General features: G+C 31.2%; 1 long non-coding RNA gene across 5 annotated transcripts; it reads right to left on the reverse strand.

Moving 5' to 3' along the window:
- Window positions 1–521: 521 nt before the first annotated feature.
- On the reverse strand, window positions 522–17,678 carry LOC127704602 (uncharacterized). Of its 5 annotated transcripts, none has more exons than XR_007983413.1 (6): window positions 17,568–17,678; window positions 12,876–12,968; window positions 11,486–11,552; window positions 9,523–9,696; window positions 7,975–8,043; window positions 522–3,357 (listed from the first exon to the last, which is right to left on the reverse strand). It is a non-coding gene; the product is annotated as an uncharacterized LOC127704602 (long non-coding RNA). The 5 variants fall into 5 exon arrangements; XR_007983411.1 differs by having other exon boundaries at window positions 11,407–11,552; XR_007983414.1 differs by having other exon boundaries at window positions 9,523–9,700; window positions 11,407–11,552.
- Window positions 17,679–18,287: the final 609 nt, after the last annotated feature.

Below are 18,287 nucleotides of genomic sequence, written 5' to 3' on the forward strand. Positions count from 1 at the left end.
AACAATCGTACCACACACTAAATCTGATAGTTGATAACATCTGAGAAATCAAAGTACCGGCAAGTATGAAAATTGATCATTGACCAATGAACCATACAAATGAGTTCAATATCAGACCATATATAATGTACAGATTGCAATCATTCCATACATCATATACTGTTGACTTACTGCTTACAGTATCTAAGAAACAGACCAAACTGTGAGAATTTAACATTAACCAATGAACCATAAAAATATGGTACAGTTCATGTAGCTGTCAGACTGACTTGTACACCTTACAATCATTCGATACACCAAAATATAGTGTTTCATCACAGGGGAGACAAAATAAAACAAATGCATTCAATCAGAACTATACAAGAGATATCAAATAAATATCTTCAAGCCTGACGAAAAAGTGTGGAAAACTGTTAACTTGATCTGATAGTCCGACAAACGGCGTGCAAACCTATAGTTCCCTTTGACTTCATCAGTAAGGTACTAATAACTTGCATATAATACTGGGTTCAAACTAGTAATAATATTTTTTGGCACAAACTTTATTTCATACAATGTCATTTCAGTCAACATGAGTCACAAACATTACAATTTATAAATCAACTAGTTAATGTTCTTGTTGCATCTATGCTAATAAGCAATGAAAGTTTGTGAGGGCTTTTCCACTAAAATGTATGTGGGTTTTTGTTAAAACAATATTTTTTGCATAATTTGGCAAAATTTATGACTATTCTAAAAAAGTTAACAGATTTGCCACCATAATTTGCTGAAATATTCATATATATATAGTGTTCTTTACTTTTTAACCAGCATGTCAATGGGTGAGGAGTGGAGCCACATATAAAATCTAGAAAAAGATAAAATAAAGGTGCAACATTTATACAAAAATGGACTAAAACAAAATCTGTCCCATGGAATACATAATAGGCCTATATTATTTATCAATTTTTGCTGACGTCCTAATACAAGTTACTAAATTTATCTTAATACATCTATATATAAGTTTTTGTTAAAATGCTGTTATAAGAAGACATTTCTAAAAATTTATGATGCACAACAACTGTGGATACTAATAATAATAACCAAAATAAAAAATTATGTAGTCTCAGCATAAATTGACCACATATTTATGCTAATTTGCACTCATTACTGTTCATGAATCCACAATATGCTGGACACACTAATATGATGACCTAGCAATATGTTGACCGCATTAAAATAATAAATGCAACAAAGGAGCAGGGGCAATAAGCCCCTTATTTGGCCCAAATATTACTGCAAATTTAAAAGTTATCATACATATCCTTAAATTTGTCCTAACTAGACTAAGGTACAAGGTTTTCAGAAAATAAAAACAAATTTCACATTAAACGAGCTACCATGGCAACAAACCATGACGAAATTTGTATATTTTATAAAATTTCTTGAATTTCCTTGTTTTTCATCAAATTCTAAGTATATTTAAGATTGGCAAAGTATGTGCGCACCCAAGAAACAACTTTATATTTGGTGAGATTATTTCAATAGTTATAATAAAGCTTCTCTTAAATTATTTTGTTGTTTCTTGGCTGCGCACGATGTTTCCGTAATGGAAATAACGATGAAAAATTGCGAAAATTCTGCATTTTTCATCTTTTTCATGAAAACGGTACATATTATGACGTAACTGTGACGTCATCATATAAACAATCTTATGTTTTTCATTTATATTTCTTCACTCAATGCATTTCCAAACATTATGTGCCAATTTGAAAAAGTTGTCAAACATTTTATTTTCTTGTGCCAAAACTGGGCCTTAATGCCCCTACTCCTTTACCTCAGAATCAATACTAACATTACCTCAATTTGTGATGGAGTATGCACTGTAGAGGCCTTATTTTGAATTTGAAATTTTCATGAAATGTATTTCAGACTATTCAAAATAAATAGATTATCATAAATGGCAAAACATTTTGAATCCCACAGAATAAAAACAATTGATTTATTTTTAAAATTAAAAAATTGGTAAAAAAATCATCTAAATTTAATGTGAATAGATATTTGTAATTAAAGTTTCCTCTAATGAACAAATTTTACCAGGTATATTTGTTTATATGGCAAAGATAACAATGATACCATTAGGCCAACTAAAATTAATAAGAAGATTTTCATCCAGATTTTTGAAAAAAATGGGGCGGGTGGGAGGATTTATTTTTTTAATTTTTATTTCCTCCTTAACCATTTTGAGACGTGTTGTTCATATACACAATGTACAAGGGTAATAATAAGCTTATATCATGTTTATATAAGGAATTCTACATTTTTGTTTTAATTCTTAAATCAATATTTCCGATTGGCAACCATTGTTCTACATGTAATTGCCGCTTTAGAAACCAATTTTTAGTAAATAGCAAAAACGTGGAAAAATGTTCTCTTTTAGACTACATAGATCATTTTTTGCTTTCTAAGTTATGATTTATAGTGCCCATAAAATGAAGCATATGCATTGGTATGCAACACAAATATTATGAGTACAGAGTGAAATGAAAACTCAAACTGTGTTGAAAATACTAGGGTTCATGCTTTTAAGATTCTTATGCAAGGTGCAAATATAATTACAATGTAAAACATGAACTGAACCAAAAAAAAAAAGTTATTTAATAACTCTATTGAAGGGCTGAAATGACAGCTTTGGAGGTAAATCTAAGCCATGGCAGCTATAATACATTTTGTACGTTGGCCGACTCTTTGTACTCAATATACGGTCATAAATCGCACAAGTTCGTGCTTGTGTTAATTTCTTTATTCCAGTCATGATTTTGTATCAATGTGTTCCACAATTTTTGCGCTTTGGATATCATTCACAGTCTAAATTTCCTTACACAATGTCATTGTATAAATAAAATAATCGACGGTTTTATATTCACTGAAATTTGTGACAAACCGTGATTACCGTTCTTGGACAACGCCAATTACTCGTAAGCCGAATAATTTATGTCCTTCTATAGTAATCAATCTATATTCTCAAAAGATAATGTTGTCATCATTGAGCAGAAGAATATGTCGACTTATATTACTCGAAGAAATACGAAAACCGAAATTTGAAAAAGGAAGTTTAAATGAATCGAAATTATCGGCGGTTACCGGTAACGTAAATGAACAAAATCCGGAAATCGTATATTTTTAACATTAAAAAAAATCGCAGCGGGACATTTTCAGAGGGGCGGGTGGGGATGAAAATCTATCAATTAATTTTAATTGGCCTTATTTGACTGCCAAAATTTGGTGATCATATACAAAAGAAATATTAAGTGCATTTCAAATATGAAATTCTTGTATATCTGTATCTTTCCTCTATCAATTTTCTTCCAAAATGACCTGAAAATAAAATCATTGTTTCATGGCTATTATTAATTATAATACTTTTAATAAATGAAATGCAAAACCACCTGTTAGTGCTAAAATTGAATTTTTCAATTTGAATTATCAACCTACTTTAATAAAGATTTTTTTCACATCTCCCCTCTGATTATAGAATCCATCTGCAAGAGATAGTTTAATTTGCAAAAACTAATCTATGAAGAGTATAAAAATAATGTTACTAGCTACAGATAGTAAAATGTATTTTGTTTCGATAATGAAAAATTTGATGTCATATCCAGAATGAGCAGGTAGGCATTTCAATGTGTGGTTTATCATTAACATCTACATCATTAGGTCTCTGGTGGAGAGTTGTCTCATTGGCAAACTTAATACCACATCTGATATCTAGCTGGGTTGGAGTAATATAGATAATTTATCACAGGTTTTTTTGTGTTTATCAACTTGAAATAGATAAAATTTGAAATCTATTTTTTTTATACTAAAACATAAAAGGGCTGTTCCAGAAAATACTATGTCCCCCAAAAAACATATAAGGGCTGTTCCAGAAAATATTATGTCCCCCCAGTGAAGGTATTTTTTTTTAAATTTTATGTGGGTGGTTGTATTTGAAATACCAAAATGCAAAGGGAGTGTTGTTCTAATTAATTTTTATTTCTGTGGGTGGTGGTGGTAAAAAAAAATGCTGTCCCTGTTGTAATATGAAAAAATAATTTGTTTTATTTTGTGAAAAAAAATATAGTCTAACGTAAGAAAAGTTTCTTTTACAAGGGATAACAGATATGATATGCAATGCAACTAAAACACACTAGACTACAAGATATATTTACTTTGTTTGATATTTAAAATTCATGATTTCCCTATACCTTTGAAATCAACAAAGAAACTAATGAAATGCTTCGCTGAGCGCAGCCTGATACGACCGCAGAGGGAGAACCATGAACAGTTGGGGCAAATTTGGACACAATATTCAAGCTTGCTACTGTCTGAATTTGGATTCTGATCAAATTTTTGACATAATACAGGTTTCTGACAAGAAACAAATGTTGTCAAAGATCTTAAAAATCAATTGCGCAATACTGTGCATTTAAAGATTTCTTCTTAAAACTTTACAAAAAATTTGAAATTAAAAAAAGTTTGAACCCCCCCCCCCCCCCTGGAGCAATTACCCCCAAACTCAAACCCAGCCTTCCCTTTGTAGAATGGAACCATGTAGGCAAATTTTAGAGAGATCCATACACTTAAACACAAATTATTGTCTGGAAACTAGAAAACAAAACTTGTTTTTGGCCCCTTTTTTGCCCCTGAGTCCTGCATGTTTGGGGCAATTAATTACCCCCAAACTCAATCACAGCCTTCCCTTTGTGATATGGAACCTTGTGGTATAATTTCAGAGAGATCCATTGTCCCATGAAATTGTGTCTTCTTGAACTATATTTCACAGTTCATCTGTGAAATTTCGTTCACGGGACAGAATATCAATATTGTAAACTAAAATTTGTAAGGGTTCCGAGGAACCCAGTGTCTCGCCTACTTTTTCTGTTAATCACAGGCTCAACAAAAATGAGGAAGTAAATCAATAAAAATATTCCTCTTGATACTATCTTTTGATTGTAAGAAGCTTCTGTCCAAGTTTGGTAAAAATCCAGGATAGTTTATGAATCTAATAAATGTTTAAAAACTTTAACTGCAGACTGAATGTAATGTTAACTGGAAGAAAACAAAATTTCCTTCTAGATACTAGCATTTGATCATAAACAAGCTTCTGTCCAAGTTTGGTACAAATCCAAAATAGTATAAGAACGTTATAAAAATTTTAAAAACTTAAACCACAGAGTGAATGTTTTGTTTCCTGGCAGAAAATCTAAGTCCATTTAAAATTAAAATACGGAAAAAATGGATTTATTTTTTTATAAAATTTCCTTCTAGATACTAGCTTTTGATCATAAACAAGCTTCTGTCAAAGTTTGGTACAAATCCAAAATAGTATAAGAAAGTTATTAAAATTTTATAAACTTTAACCACAGAGTGAATATGTTGTTTCCTGGCAGAAAATCTAAGTCCATTTAAAAGTAAAATAAGGAAAAAATGGATTCATTTTTTTACAAAATTTACTTCTGGATACTATCTTATGATCATAAACAAGCTTCTGTCCAAGTTTGGTACAAACTCAGGATAGTTTAAGAAAGTTATTAAAATTTTAAAAACTTTAACCACAGAGTGAATGTAATATTTCCTGGCAGAAAAACTAAGTCCATTTATAAGTAAAATACGGAAAAAATGGAATTTTATTTATACAAAATTTACTTCTGGATACTATCTTATGATCATAAACAAGCTTCTGTCCAAGTTTGGTAGAAATCCAGGATAGTTTAAGAAAGTTATTAAAATTTGAAAAACTTTACCACAGAGTGAATATTTGTGGACGCCGCCGACGGAATGTAGGATCGCTATGTCTCGCTTTTTCGACTTAAGTCGAAGGCTCGACAATAAAATAGTGTCTCCCTTAGTGAAAAATTGTCCCTAGTACTTGGACATAATTTCATAGATGTTTTATAAAAATATGTCACATGGGACAATTTTTCATAGTGTAGCTGTTTTTTCTGTCCCTAAAGAAGGGACATAATTTAGCAATCATTGAAATGTTTTAATCAATTAGTCAAATCATAATTGAAATTTAAATCAAGACAACAGATGTGAACAAATATGGAAAGTGGTGAATATAAACAGCTATATGACTTTTTGTTTGATGGTCAATACTCTCCAGAGTTTAATAATAATGAAAGAAGATCATTTAGAAGGAAGGCCAAGCAATTTGAAATTAAAAACAATGAAATGTTTTATATACATGCCTTTTAGACCCAAACGTATGCGCAAGAAGAAGCGACAATCGAGTATTTATGAATATTATTCATGATATTATTGATCTTGTTAAAAATGACAATCCAAAGATGTTAAAACAGTTCATTGATTCCTACTGTATATTTAAAAACAAATGTAGATTTAGTCTTATTATTTATTGTAATTAAATTGTTTGGTATTAGACAAGACTTTTATGCAATTTGGACATGATTTCACTATGAAAAAATATCCAACAAAGGTTAAAATAGAATATCTTTTCAAGGGACACTTTTACACAGAAGTGGACAATATTTTATAATAAAATTCTGTCCTGGACAAAATTTCACAGGTCATATCCGTGAAATTTTGTCCATGGGACATAATTTCATGGGGGACACTATTTAATCCTACACATACACTTACACACAAGTTTATTGTCCAGAAACTATAAAAATACTTATTTTTGGCCCCTAAATCCTGAACTGTTGGTACCATAACACCAAAAATCAATCCCAACCTTCCTTTTGTGGTATTGAACCTTCTTGTAAAATTTCATGGAGATCAATTCACTTTAACTAAAGTTATTGTCCAGTAACCAAATGTGTCATCAGACAACGACGACAACGACAGCATCATAGCATTATGCAAACCCCAAAATATTTTTGCAGTCATATAAAAAAACATGAGGTTGTCAGGTGTAGGGCCTGTCTTGCATATTTTAGTGATGCACATAAACAAATACTTAATTCTGTCCCAAACAAAAGAGAAACATTTAATACAGTTTCAGGTTTCATAAATTTTGACACCAGAAACTAGACCATTTTTGATATTTAAGTGCTCACAAGTTAAACCAAGTTAAATTATCTCTACATCTATACAATTGTCATATGTGGAGCAGGATCTGCCTACCCTTCCAGATCACCTGAGAACACTCCCAGTTTTTGGTGGGGTCCTTGTTGCTCAGTCTTTACTGTTATATGTTTTGTGCACTATTGGTTGTCTGTTGGTCTTTTGAATGTTCATTTGGTATCGTTCTCTTCTCTTCTATTATAGCTTTTGATATATTAAGGAAAAAATGCAATATATAAAGAGAAAAATAAAAATAAATAATTGTGGATTTCTTGAATTAAATAAGTCAGTTTCCTGATAGATGGAAAACTCTATGCAAGAACTCAATAGAAGGTAAGCCAAAGGAGAGATTTTTTGTTACATATTGTTAATATTCCTTGGTTAAGTGCTCACAAGTTAAACCAAATTAAAATCTGTATGTGCTTGTCCAAAATCTGGAACCAGGAGCCTGAAATTCAGTGGTTAGTTTCCATATTAATTGTTTTTCATTTTATTTTGTCATAAATCTGGTCGTTATTCTTTTTAATTTGTCAAGTTCAGATCTTTAATACTCATTGTTGAAGGCATTATTTATTGTCCCTTATATCCACATCATTTGTGGATAGCTGTCATATTGGTAATCATACCACATCTCTATCTTTTTACATTCAACACTCACTTAATTAAGTTAAAACAACATTTGTAACTAAGGAAAGAGAAAATTAAGATATAAATAAAGAGAATAAACTTGGGTAATTTACAATCTATTATTTTCCTTTGTAATACTGTAAAACATCATATTATCATCTTATACACCGACATCAACAATGTCAATATGAAGTGGAAATGAAGTACAATGTATTTATGCTTGACATTTACCCAAGCAATCGATATCCTCTTTACCACAGGAATTTTATACAATGCTGGTAATGTAATCATACTGACCATTTGTTTTCAATTTCCAGTATCAGAAGAACTTCCAGTAGGTTTTTCAATGACCCAGCAAGGATTCACCTGAAAGAAGTAGACATTTTTTAATATAATTTTGACAGTTGGGGAAAAAGCATGTTCCACAGTATAACTGTGAATAATGACAATCTATTCCTGGCATATCAATACAAATAATGACCTAGCTTCTACAGTTCACATTTAAAAAAAAAATAACTGGTATGCATAGGACTTTACATTTAAATCAATATTTTTTGTGATGTTTATTTTTTAATTATTGTGAAAATTGTGATAGGTATATATAGGTTGAGCATAAAATATTGACAAGTTATTTTAATCACAGCTTTTTGATATACGGTCTGTCCATCAAGCCATAACATAAAATGGGAAATCATAGTTATATTCTAAAATGAGATGCAGGTCAAAACAAATTGTGTTTCAGAGAGAGGATATATCAAGTTGTCCAGAAAAACAGAAGATAGTTTGATCAAATTATGGCAATTGACATTTGTAGCATATTAGGTTTTGGTCTAGAGAATCACTTAAAAAAGACTTAATATGAGTTGTCAAATACACATCTGTTGCAGCGCCAGATCATTGTAACTATTTAAAATCTTATAACTACTACTAGGTCGATATATCTGTAAGTGAACTGCAAGTCCCAGAGAGTATCACAAGCCAAGTTGCCAGTACTAAGGGCACGCTAAAACGGTTATTGATTGATTGATTTTTTTATCTAATAAAACTTTAAAATCATTTAAATTAATGAATACATGTACATGTTTTACCTCTTTAAGTATACTCAATACCAATCAATATTTACCCTCAATTTAAACTTTTGCGAAATATATAGAATATATATCTACAAAGCAAAAAGTAAATTAGTTTAAGATAACTATGTATGCACTATTTCTGGTAACACTATCAAACTTTCAAGCAACATTTAGATATAGTCGCTGTCCCCATCAACAGATCAACATAGCTAGCAGCAGACTAATTCTCGTAAACAACATGTTTACAGAGAAATTAACAGAAATCGATTTTACTTATTTCAGCCATATTGGGATAGTGGTAACTGCAGTTTCTATGATCAGTTTAACACCAGTGATGATTTTCTTTTTTTTAAATCAAAATCAACAGCTATTATCATTGAAATATTCTGCAGTTACAATTAATCTTTCAAGTGATTTGTCCACAAGTTACCATATCTTTTTATTTAAGTTACGATTATCTTCCTAAAATATTTGATGGATATTATTTCGGTAATGAGGCCATACATGATATTTATAACACACATACACAACAAAACCATACAGATCAACCTGGCGGCTGAGTAGTTCTTGAAAACAACACATTTAAACGGAAAATTAGCAGAAATCGATTTTACTTATTTCTACCTCCGCCATATTGGGATCGTGGTAACTGCAGAAATATAAAGTTCATAATTAGTAAGATGAAATCATCTCTTTAGTCTTCAAAGTTTTGTTCTTTACCGACCCTCATTGTCTATTTCTAGATGTCAGTTAAGATATGAGGCAGATTTACCTGTATCTGTTGAATCCTTTATTTCAAGTTCAATGGGATACATGCGTTCAACAAAGTCACCATTCTTTGAATTATTCAATAAAAGGAAATCATCTTTATAGCAAAATGTGAAGTTAAGGATAATGCAATCTTCTTTTCAATTCCTCCTTAGAAGCTCCTGTACATGTATGAAGTCTGCCTCAAAAGAAAAAAAGAACAAATATGAGTACAAATGTATATGTTGATCATATGTTAAATTGTTTTCCTAGCCCAGAAATTTAGAAACGATCCAGGTAAACTTATAGATCCTTTAAAAAAACTTATTCGAAAAGGTTACCAAAATCAACACTGTAATTAGATCTTTGAATATTGCTTTTATTGGTATTAATATTGATTTGTTATCAGTAAATTAAAATCAAACTAAATATCATATAGTTATATACATATATATGGATGTTGCATGTGTATTAATTGATAATTTAATTAGTCTTAGATGCATGATTTTTTTTATTAGTTGTTATTGGCTTTGAACTACATGAACTAGCTGTCAGTAACTGTGAGTACTCTCAGATCTATACTTTAAGTGTTTGTGCCTGTCCAAGTCAGGACCCTGTTATTCAGTGGTTAATTAATTGCCATTGTTGCTGTGTTACATACAGTGTTCCCCTTTTTTCACTAAGGTAAGGTGGGTGTTTTGAAAAAAACACTTGCAATGGGGTGTTGTTTTTTTTAAAACATTTCCAACCTGGTTTTTTTTTTACTGTGGGTAGGGGTCACAAAAAGAAGGATTAGTATTGTATTCACATTTAATGGAATTGAACAAAAATAAATAGATGTAGTCACATAAACTGTCAAATATTCTTCTTTGATTTGATTTGACAAATTAGTTTTGTGCATCTCGGATAGCAGCTAGCTAGATGGCTTTTGCAGGACTCCCTTCTCCTGCGAATGCATGGCCTATCGATCCAAGTTTCTGTCCTGTTCCTCGCTTTAGTGCTGTATTTTTGGCACACAGAACAGTAATAATCTTCCTCTGTGACGATTAGCCATTTAAAGTCCTGTTCATATTTATCTTCGCTTGCGTGCCTTTTCCGTTGTTTTGATGCTTTTTTTCAATTTCAACAATTTCAATACAAATATCCATTTTAGTTGACTTATTTGGCCTAGAATTTTCCTTATCACCATCGTCATCTGCCTTTCTCTTCCCCCGATTAATAAAAGAAAACATTGAAATTTGACGATCTGCCATTTTTGTCTATGAAAACAAATCAGCGAGGCGCAATTAGTATTTAAATTTTTACGGTGTGGAACCGAAAAAAAAAAACGGAATTTGAAAAAAAAGCTGACCACCTGATGGAAAGGTGGTCGGCACAAAACTCTTGACATATTTGTTTTTCGTTCATTTTTTTGTTCATTAATTACTTTAGGCCATTAGTTTTCTAGTTTTTGTTGTTGGGATGTACAAGTACTCATCCATGTCCAATTTGTGTTTTTGTTACATGTAATTCTATTCGTATCCATGAGATGAGTTAAGCCTTTTTCAACTGATTTAAAGTTTATAGTTTGTTGTTATGATGTACTGTTACACCACTGTTCCTGGTTAGGGGAAGGGTTGGCATCTTCAAACTAGTTTAATCCTGCACATTTGTATGTGCCTGTCCCATGTCAGGAACATATGTTACGAATTCAGTAGTTGTTATTTGTTGCTGAGTAATACATATTATTTTTTACATAAATTAGGCCATTAGTTTTCTCGTTAGAATTGTTTTACTTTTTTTTATTTTGGGGCTTTTTATAGGTGACTATGTCATGTATGTGGTGTTGGTTTTGCTCTTTGTTGAAGGGGTACAGTGACCTTATAGTTGTTAATTTCTGTGTCATTTGAAGACCGGCAATGTGGTTTACCCTAAAAACATCTTCTCATATGTGAACTGTTGGTGTCCAATTGTTATTCTTTGTCATATTGTCTGGGAATTGGTCATACCGTATCACTGCTGGATGGGATAGTATCTTGCTCTTAACTTCATCAAAAACTTTAAGGGCATATGTACCTGAAAATAAGGATTTATTCATGTATGTGAATAATTAGCTAACTAATAGAATAGTTTAGAGGGATTTTTTCCCCACAAAATGACATCATAATACAATATTATCTTTGAAAAAAGCAATACTACTGGAATTTATTCAAGAACTAATTATAAGAAACATTTATTGACATTCAATTCTCTCCATCTTATGGAGTAACGTTTATACATATCTGAACTTGTTCGATTCGCTCGTGTATGTAACAACATATTTGATTTTAATGGAAGAAATTTCTGTATTACTGAAAATTATTACATCAAAGTTTTTGATATCACAAACTAGTCAAAACATTTACGAAATATTATAATCGGTACAAGGACATCATTCATAAATAAAGATCAACATGTAGACATCTTATACGTTCAGGTATTTCACTTTGGATGTGCAATTAAATTTCACATCAAATATTTTATGGTAATATTCTATACAAAGCACAAAAATGTTGTCAGTCACCCCAGTAAACCTCAGTTTATAAAAGTTTAATCTGACTTATTTAGAAGGGATATATAGTAACGATACTGTTTTGGGGTAATTAAAGATGGCATATTTTGGAATTAATATTGATTCATTCATAGGGTCGTTAAATCAGATGTAAACACATTTATTCTAAAACCAGGTACCGGTATTGGCAAGATACAGGATTTTCTCTCTGCATTGAAGACCCATTGGTGGCCTTCGGCTGTTGTCTGCTCTTTGGTCGGGTTGTTGTCTCTTTGACATATTCCCCATTTCCATTCTCAATTTTATGTTCTTCTCATATTTTTAACCATGGTATGATACTACACCCTAAACAGGAGGGATTATGCTTGATTTTCATATGATGAAGACATAATCTGTCAATCAGTTTAGTTCAAATCTGGAACTGGCATGCCAGTAACTGATAGTAGAACTTTGTAAATTTATGTATCATGGTCATTTTGCTTAGTTTCTTCATTTACAATGTACCTATTCTGACATGTGACTAGGACTTGTGCATAGTGCTGATTGTTTATTCTACATTGGCTAGAGATGAAGACCTATTTGTAGCCTTTGGATTATTTCTGCTCTTTGGTGGGGTTGTTTTCTCTTTGACACATTCCCCATTTCAGTTCTCAAATGATTCTCAATTTTAGAATGTGTGTTCTTTTGAATTTAAATTTAATGTAATTTGCTGCAACTGAGTCTCCAATAAGAGTAGTATAAATTTTCAATGTTCATTAGAAAGCCAGAAAACGTTAATTCAAGTACAAAATCAGGTGATGTTGAGTACGCTAAAATAAAAGTTTTACATATTCAATAACTGTTCATACATGTATCTGTATCTTGGTTGCTGTTTCAAGTTTTCTTTCAAGTTTTCTTTCCTAATGTTGAGAATTGCCAAAAACTGCAGTCTAGGCACGGAGCTTCAACAAAGAAAATATAAACAAACCATTAGCATAATCAATCTTTTCACACAATATGTAATAAAAAAAAAAAATTATTATATTACCTATACTATTATTATTATATGGCAATTATAACTATTTGAATTTTTTTTCCATATTTTCAAAGTGTATTTATAACCACACACAAAACACTTAAGCAACACACAAAAAAACCAAGGGACTGGTTAAAAGTAAAACCTACATGCAGTTGTAACAGTGGTTTGATTCCGCCAGTGGAGGATGAAAATCCCAAGTGTTTATAATCCACCAACAAAAATTCACTAGGGTTTTTAATCCAGGTCCAGAGTAAAATATTCACCACTCTTGATAAAATTCTATAGAGAGTTTTTTGAAGGGGAAATGTATAAAAAATGGGGCTTGGTATTTTTGGGGGATATTTGAATTAACTATTTAACTTGCATAGCTGATTTATGTAAAAAATGGACAAAGTAAACTTAGTGTTTTTCATCCATGGAATGTTCACATAAATGTTTTGAACCAGGATTCTGATAATGTAGGATTTATTAATGTCCCCATGAAATAATGTCCACCGGACATTATTTCATAGTAAATACTGTCCATGGACAATATTTACTTATTTAAATGTGTCCCGGACACAATTTCCTATGAAATTATGTCCTCAGGTATGAAAAAGTGTCCATGAACATGGACATTATTTAATACTATAATTCTGTAATTGCTAACTTTAAATACATTGTTACTTTGACAGAGAGTTGTCTCATTGGCACTCATACCATCCTTATCTTCTTATTTTTTAATATATATATATATATATATATATATATGCACACATATAAAAATTGCGGTTTTTATCCAACGCAATCATAGGTTTGAACGTCGTTTTCAATTTAGACTTGTATATGTTTTCAACATATATATATATATATATATATATATATATATACATGTATAATGATTTAAATTCAAACAAGTAACAGATGCTGTTCAATATTACTTTCCTTGGAGGACACAATTTGATAACAATTACTACGAAAACTAGTCCTGTAGGTGGACCATATTTCATAACTTTTGCTGTAAAATTCTGTCCACTTAGGGGACAATATTGCATGGCAATGGACATTATTATTTAATACCAAAATTCAATATTTTCTTTTGCCTTCTTCTCATGATAAATATAGTTAAGTTCTTCACATTTGATTTTATACTTTACACACTCCCTTCTTATTGTTCTTCTTTCATTGTTATTAGCATTAGCTGGGTATTTCTTAGAACTTAAATGTATCTATATTCACTTCCATCCATTATTTGTTTGTTTATATAAATCAATTTCTACTCAATCCTTCTGATTTTATTAAAATTTCAAGTACAATAAAACTTTTTAATGACCTTTGTATTACTTCCCTTGGAGGACACAATTTAATAGCAACTAGTATGAAAACTTGTCCTGTGGGTGGACACTATTTCATAACTTTTGCAGTAAAAATCTGTCTACTTGAGGGACAATATATCATGGCAATGGACATTATTAAATACCAAAATTCTATGAAAAACTGTCCAACTGGACACTTTTTCACAGGACACTATTATGGCTTACAATAACACTAGTGATTTTGAACCAGGAATTATTACACTACTGACTAGTGATTTTGTACCTGGAATGATTGCACTAGTTACTTTGAACTGGGATTTATCACACTTAAGTATTTAAGATTCATATACAGTGATGTCTTCTGATGAACTATTTTACATGTAGTACTCACTTTGAACACTACATGATAACACAATATAATGATTTATTTACAAATTAAATTTTGATAATTTTTCTAATGAAAACCATCAATTAAATCATATAATATATGCTTTTAAATTGTCACTAAATTGCAATATTCATATATACTGGATTGCTAAAGTTTTTCTGTGCATTTGCGTTTTGGTAGACTTCGATATAAAATCATATCTTCAATGTCAATATCTATTTATAATGAAACTGGTTCCTTGAAAACTATTCTAATTTTAACCTATTAATTTATGTATTAAACAATAAACTGGTCTAATATAAACACAAGAGTGCACATCCTGAAATGTCTCGCCTTCTTAAATACTAATCATTGATATTATGTTGATAGTCCTAAATATAAAGCTTTACTACAACTATCACATAAACTTAACATGATCCAAGAAAATGAGGTCACTGTCATATAAACCAAACAAGAAATACATGTACACCTTACAATTATTCAATACACAAAATATAGCTGACCTATTGCTTATAGTTTCTAAGAAACAGACTTAACCAAGAAAACTAAACATTGACCAATGAACCATGAAAATGAGGTCAAGGTCAGATGAACCATGTCAGACAGAGATGTACAGCTTACAATTCTTCAATACAACAAATATAGTTGACCTATTGCTTATGGTTTAAGAAAAACAGACCAAAACACAAAAACTTAACACTGAGCAATGAACCGTGAAAATGAGGTCAAGGTCAAATAAAACCTACAAGACTGACATGTACATCATAAAATAATTCCATACACCAAATATAGTAGACCTATTGCATACAGTATAAGAGAAATAGACCAAAACACAAAATCTTAACTATAACCACTGAACTATGAAAATGAGATCATGGTCAGATGACACCTGCCAGTTGGACATGTACACCTTACAGTCCTTCCATACACCGAATATATAAGACCGATTGCTAATAGTATCTGAGATATGGACTTGATCACCAAAACTTAACCTTGTTCACTGATCCATGAAATGAGGTAGAGGTCAAGTGAAAACTGTCTGACGGGCATAAGGACCTTGCAAGCTACGCACATACCTTACCATATATAGTTATACTATTACTCATAATGAGAGAGAAATTAACATTACAAAAAATCTTAACTTTTTTTTCAAGTAGTCACTGAACAATGAAAATGAGGTCAAGGACAATGGACATGTGACAGACGGAAACTTCGTAACATGAGGCATCTTTATACAAAGTATGAAGCATCCAGGTCTTCTACCTGCTAAAATATAAAGCTTTTAAGAAGTTAGCTAACGCTGCCGCCATATCACTATCCCTATGTCGAGCTTTCTGCGACAATAGTCACAGGCTGGACAAAAACAATGATCAAGATCGACGCTTTCACACTATTTACATCCAATATTCTCTAGTGAAAAACAGTCACCTGGAATAAAAACAGGGTGGAATGAAATTACACTTACACAGCCAGGGTAAGTGATGTTGACATTGCCGGTATGTCATTAGGTCTTACCTTGTTGATACTTAAACATGTGCTTGTGGATTACTCATTTAGCTGAGTTGGTAGAGCAGAGACTTTCTGTGCAAAGGGTCACAGGCTAAAATTCCGATTGGTACAGTAATTTATTTTGGAAAGCAAATAATGATCTCTGGGTTATGTGTAATTGTATTTGCAATTTTGGTATTTAGCTGAATTTTGTCTCCTTGTACAAATGTAACCCGAGATCAAATCTGCACTTGGTCAAATTGGTACCTTGTTAAATCGGCACCCGATGTAGTCATTTCGCCACCCATGTTAAATATTTTCAGTATTTGAAGCAAATAGATTAAAATAAACAAGGCGTTGTCTAGAAATATTGACTTATTTTCATTTTTGGGTGGTTTCTGTGCATGTATTTTTTCCATTCAACTTGATGTGTATTCGCGGTATTTATAGATATTTTTATGCATGTTTTAACCAGAGACATATATATGTCTCTGTTTTAACCAACATGACTAAAGGAGAATTTTCCATTATTGTTGGTTTAATGCTGTTTAAACTTTCCTGAAAAAAAACACCTTAATTGACATTCAAGGTTGATTAGTGATAGTAATGAAAGGGACTCATAATTTCCCCTTTTCCTGCTTCTAATTTTCTCATGATCAAACAACAACAGCTTGTGTAATGGCTTCATGTATTTTACTAAGTTTTTAAAGTAAAAAAACATCAATAACAACCTGTTTAGATTTAAAACAAACAAACATGTTAATAAATTATGTAATAATAACTGTAAATTGTAATTGATAAAAGTTATTAATATCAATTGAAAAGATAACTATTCAAACGTCAGTCATAGATTGTTGAGAAAACTTATAATATGTATTCTAACTGCTTGGTGATTTTTAACTATACATGCTATATGTAGATGTAATGAGTAATATAAATTAAAGCCAAACCCCAACAATAATTTAAAGATAGAAAGATCATTTATACATTTTTACTGAGATTTTTTGAATTATTTATCTGTTTATATTGTATCAAATAATGAAATATTATTGGATTTGACTAGATGCCGATTTAACCAGGTGCCGATTTGACTTGTACCCCCCCCCCCCCCCCCCCCCTCGGATATTTATCATTCTGTTACGAGGGAAAAGATAGTACTTTCACAAACGTCAATGTTGACATTGTACAGATGCAGGATCCGCTCACGGTTTTTGAGAGTGTTTGAAAAGTTAAGTCGTGTTAACATGAAACAGTAATGCTAAACCATGTCAGTATCGACCCCTGTTATGTGCTTGTCTATATATTTTTACCGATACATGCTTTCATGGCAAATAAATCATAGAATACTTACCTTTGATCGCTTCAAAATTCCAAAAATGGCGGCTGGAAACTTACAAATAACACGTGACTCGTGACGTACGTTGTAGATCTGGGTGCATACCTAAAAGTAGCACCGAGGTTTAGCCTAAGGCGTATTTGTTAGTGCAAAACCAGTTTTAGTTTGATAAACTTTCCATTTGTTAATGAGAACCGGTTTTAAACTGGTTTCGAACTGAAACTGGTTTGCCGTTTGTTATTCTCAAACCGAAACTGGTTCAAGAAACTATTCAAACTACGTTCATGGGTGGTTTGTGGTTTCGGTTTAGGATTTAAATGGAGGCAATGTTGATGCAGTGTAGTAGTCGCGAAAAAATTTATGCAGATTCTATGGTCAAATTGATTTTTTTTAATGGATTTTCAATACTTATATGTATAACCTTTTTGTGTTTGGTGTTTTTTTAGCTACACATCGTTTTATATAGATAATAAATGTTCATTATAAACACAATTCATTTGTTTCTGTTATTGCTATTTTTTCTAGTCTGACAGTTGTCTTTTTGTATGAATTGACAATTAAAAAAAAAAACGTTTTAAATTGTTAATTTTTATTTGTTGTGAATTGGAAAATACTGAGATGACGAATAAATGTTTATGAGATAACAATCCGATAAAACAAAACAAAAATATGTAAACCTTTCTATACATGCTATAATTCAAAACTGGGAATTAAATGGAAATAGCCTATGAAAAC

Source organism: Mytilus californianus, unplaced genomic scaffold, assembly GCF_021869535.1.
Source record: "Mytilus californianus isolate M0D057914Y unplaced genomic scaffold, xbMytCali1.0.p SCAF_1, whole genome shotgun sequence".
NCBI lineage: Eukaryota > Metazoa > Mollusca > Bivalvia > Mytilida > Mytilidae > Mytilus > Mytilus californianus.